Source organism: Stenella coeruleoalba (genome assembly GCF_951394435.1).
Source record: "Stenella coeruleoalba genome assembly, chromosome: 10".
Classification (NCBI taxonomy): Eukaryota; Metazoa; Chordata; class Mammalia; order Artiodactyla; family Delphinidae; genus Stenella; species Stenella coeruleoalba.
The window spans coordinates 66,321,709-66,326,013 of record NC_137156.1 but is presented as its reverse complement, the minus strand read 5'-3'; positions in this window follow the sequence as shown (position 1 = coordinate 66,326,013).

Below are 4,305 nucleotides of genomic sequence, written 5' to 3'. Positions count from 1 at the left end.
CTGAGAGTACAGCAACAGTTCTTTCAAGAGGACAATTCAAGGGATTTCCCCAGTGGTCCAGTGGTTGGGACTCCGAGCTTCTACTGCAGGGGGCGCGGGTTTGATCCCTGGTCAGGGATCTAAGATCCCCCATGCCACGCAGTGTGGCAAAAAAAAAAAAAGACAATTCAAGGGTGGCCAAGGGCTGGAAACAGTGACCCTATCCTCAGCCCCATCTGTATTGCAATGTTCCTCACATTCCTGTCTAGCAACACAGGTCTAGACTGGAGTCTGAACTCTTGCCAGGTAAGCTCTGGGGGCACTTGTGGTCAGTAAGCGCCTGCTTCTGTGTAGCTCCAGCCAGCACAATCAGGCACGCAAGCCTACCTTCTCATCTCTGAGTCTCAGGGTTCCCTCCCCCTACCTCCTGCTCCCCTCAGCAGGGGAATGGGGGAGGCATCTCCTGGCCCCCCTGCCCTGGCTCCTTGGCATTCACCTGGACTCTGCACTTCCAATCCCAGGGAAGACTCCAAGGGGGTCAGGAGACAAGGAGGAGGGAGATAGATAACCTGGGGGACCTTTGCCCCTCACCTTTGCACCCGAATGTGCTGATAGGGCAGCAACACCATCCTGCCACTGGAGGAGTTGTGAGCTATTAATGATCAAAGAAATTGATGAAAAGGATTTGCAAAAGAGGCCAATCCCCCTCCTCCCTCTAACTGAGGCACAAGACGTTTAACATGGCAGTGAAGGCCAGTGAACTAGGCAAGCAAACCAGGGAGGCCACTGCACCTGATTATGGGTAGTTATTGGAAAGGCTGTCATCTAGAGACAATCTGAGACTGGTAATTTGCTTTCTCCCGGGAGTATGTGGGAGAACATTAATATTTTAGGTTCCAGCTAAATATTTATAGAGGGAACAAAGTTTTACTCAGGAAATCTGTTTGACAGTGGATTCCAGCCCTAGTGGGGAGGACTTTCCGTGCTAGGCCAGCTGGAAAATGCCTGATTTGATGAAGAGTTTTGGCCTAAGGCCTGGCATGAAAAACAATTGCAGAACTACGTTCAGCTCTTGTAGGAAACCACTATCTTTTTTGAAGGCTAAAAGTCTGTTGTTTTCTGGGCACTTTGGATGGGAGCTGGCCTGGGAGAGAGGAATGGGCATCTTATAGGAGATACGTCATCAGGACCCCTTTGAAACGTCTGAGACAAAGAAGGGAAGTTGCAAAGGGATACCAGGGAGACCCAACTTTCAGGACAGGCTGCTAGGAGCTGTTTGAAAGATAAGCAAGAAATCCCTGCTCTCAGTAAGTATTTATCAAGTGTCTACTAGTGCCAGACACTCTCCTGGATGCTGAGGATACAGTAGGGACGAGGCAGATGCTGCTCTTGCTTCTGGAGTTTATATTCTACTGTGCAATGTGGGCAAACACAAAAATACTGATATATCATTTCAGATGGAACTGTATGAGAGAAATTAGGGTAAGGGAATGGGCAGTGAGTAGGGTGAACCCCTTCAGAAGAGGAGAGGTCAGGAAAAGGCCTCTCTGTAGGTGACATTTAAATTGATACTTGAATGTTAAGACAATTAGGTGCTGCAAGTGGCTTCACTTCCATCCTCAGACTGTAACTGGAGTTGTATAGAGGGAGGAACCCCTAGGTGGGCCCTAGGCCGGTAAGACCTCCCACCACATCCACCCCGTGTGGCTACATACATCTCTATCAGCATCCAAAGAGCCAAAAATGTTGCGTGCTCCAGGGACGTGCCTGGGCTGTGTCATGCTCACCAAATTTGGCAGGAACACAATAGTTTAAAAAAAAAAAAAGCCTTAGGAATAAAATAAGAAACAGAATATCCTTTCTGATGATTGCCAGAGACAGGCAGCATAATTTTAATTAACCCAGCCTTGTTAGGCGATAAATTTACTGCTCATTCTACAAAAACACCCAGCTCATGTAACACTGAGTCACTCTGATCTTTGACTTTAAACAAAATTAAATACTTTTTTTTTTTTTTTTGCGGTATGCGGGCCTCTCACTGCTGTGGCCTCTCCTGTTGCGGAGCACAGGCTCCGGATGCGCAGGCTCAGCGGCCATGGCTCACGGGCCCAGCCGCTCCGCGGCATGTGGGATCTTCCCAGACTGGGGCACGAACCCGTGTCCCCTGCATCGGCAGGCCAACTCTCAACCACTGCACCACCAGGGAAGCCCCAAAATGAAATACTTTTGAAGAAATACAGGATTTCATAACTCACAGCAGAATCAAAGAACAGAGGGTCATGCTTTGGCATTTCAAAGTTGGACAAGACCCTTCAATGAGAAGGCCACAGTCATAAATACTGGTGGAATTCTCTCAACAGGGTCTCAACTGTGAAGTAAAATGACTAAACCTTTCAACTTAGAGTAATAAAACATTTCCAAATACAGATCCCTCTGATCTACAAGCCTCATGCTAACTGCTCCACAGTCACCTGTAGTCAGTTTGGGAAGGGCTGGGCTGCTTCCTCCAGTGCCGTCCTTGCACAGGCAGAGAAAACCAGCAGGGAAGGCAGTGGAGGCTGGCAGAGGGCAGGGTGAACAGATATCCAGTGAGACCCACAGGGAGAGTAGAGGCCAGGGCACCCTAAGGCAGAGCCCAAGTCTGTACTTCCTAGGCCTTGAAGAGAGAGGGCTGCTGCCATTGCCTGTGGCTGTAGACTGCAGGACGCCCTTGGTCTGGAAATGAGAGTGAAAGCACCTTAGGCTGGTTCCTGGTAGCCCTGCTGAAGGTGTCACAGGCAAATTAAACTCTCCCAGATTTTTGTGGGATACATAACCCTGAAAATAAAGAATATAAAAATGAGAAATCAGGAACCATTACTTTCTATAATGGCCCACACAGAAGCCCCGTTTTCAGGAATTCCCTGGCGTTCCAGTGTGTAGGACTCAGCACTTTCACTGCCGTGGCCCAGTTTCAATCCCTGGCCAGGGAACTAAGATCCCCTGCAAGCTGTGTGGCACGGCCAAAAAAAAAAGGCCCCATTTTCAACCCTGTACTGGCTTGATAATAGGCAAATTCTGGAAGCTGTCCATCCATGAGGATTTTTACTTTCATAAAAAAAAGAAAAATCAGGGCTTCCCTGGTGGTGCAGTGGTTAAGAATCCGCCTGCCAATACAGGGGACACGGGTTCGAGCCCTGGTCCGGGAAGATCCCACATGCCATGGAGCAACTCAGCCCGTGCACCACAACTACTGAGCCTGCGCTCTAGAGCCCACGAGCCACAACTACTGAAGCCCAAGTGCCTAGAGAAGCCACCGCAATAAGAAGCCCGTGCACCGCAACGAAGACCCAATACAGCCAAAAATAAATAAATAAAATTTTAAAAAAAAGAAAAGAAAAATCAGTTTGAGTAGGGTGTGGTTTATTCAAAATCATCTTAGGAGAAGCGTAAGGAATAAAAAGATGGTACACACCTTAAAAGTTTTATCTTTATTTTTTGATTTTTTTGTATTACAAAAGAAGTACATATATATTGCAAAAATTCAAAAACTTCAACAAGATATAATTGGAAAGCCAAAGTCTCATATAAGCGCACTGCTCTCCAGAAATGATACGGGGCCCACAGCCACTCTCATTAGCTTTAAAAGAGTGGTTGAAAACAGGACAGGGGAAAACAGCTAGAAAGAAAAATGGAACCGTGTGCCTGTGAAGGGTGTGGTTCCCGGCATTTGGTGCATGTCACCTCTCTTTTCTTGGTGGCTTTATATTTCTCTGTTCACAGGAAGTCTGACTTTGTGTGTGCCCTATAATATTTCCACTGACCAAAAAATGCAGATGCTCTTGCAGCAAAACTGGATACAAATAATAATTTAAAAAAATCCTGAGGCCCAGAAAGATATTGGTCATGTGAAGGAAATGTTTGAAGACCAAAAATGTTGTGTTTGGGAGACATCCTGCCACACCAACAGTTTTGTGAGAGCCCTTCTGCTACTGGATATTCCATATGGAAGGCAGCCCTCCTTCTACCAAACACAACACCCTCCTCCTTATGCCCCACACCCAGGCTGCTGCCCCAGCTCTCACCACCACCTCTGCACACATTTCATTCCCCTAAATAAGGGTGTATTTATCCCTATGCTTTGTCATGGGCAGCACCTGGTACCCAGAATGCTGGATCTGCTCCCCAGCCCTGCACTGACCACCACTCCCTCCAAAGCATAGCCTCTGACCCTGAGGGATCCAGGCAGGCCTTTGGGAACTTTCTGCTGTTAGCCAGCCCAAAGTTCTGTGATTTGTCTTTCCAGCTGAGACCAATAAACCATCAGCTGAATTCACTATGGGCTGG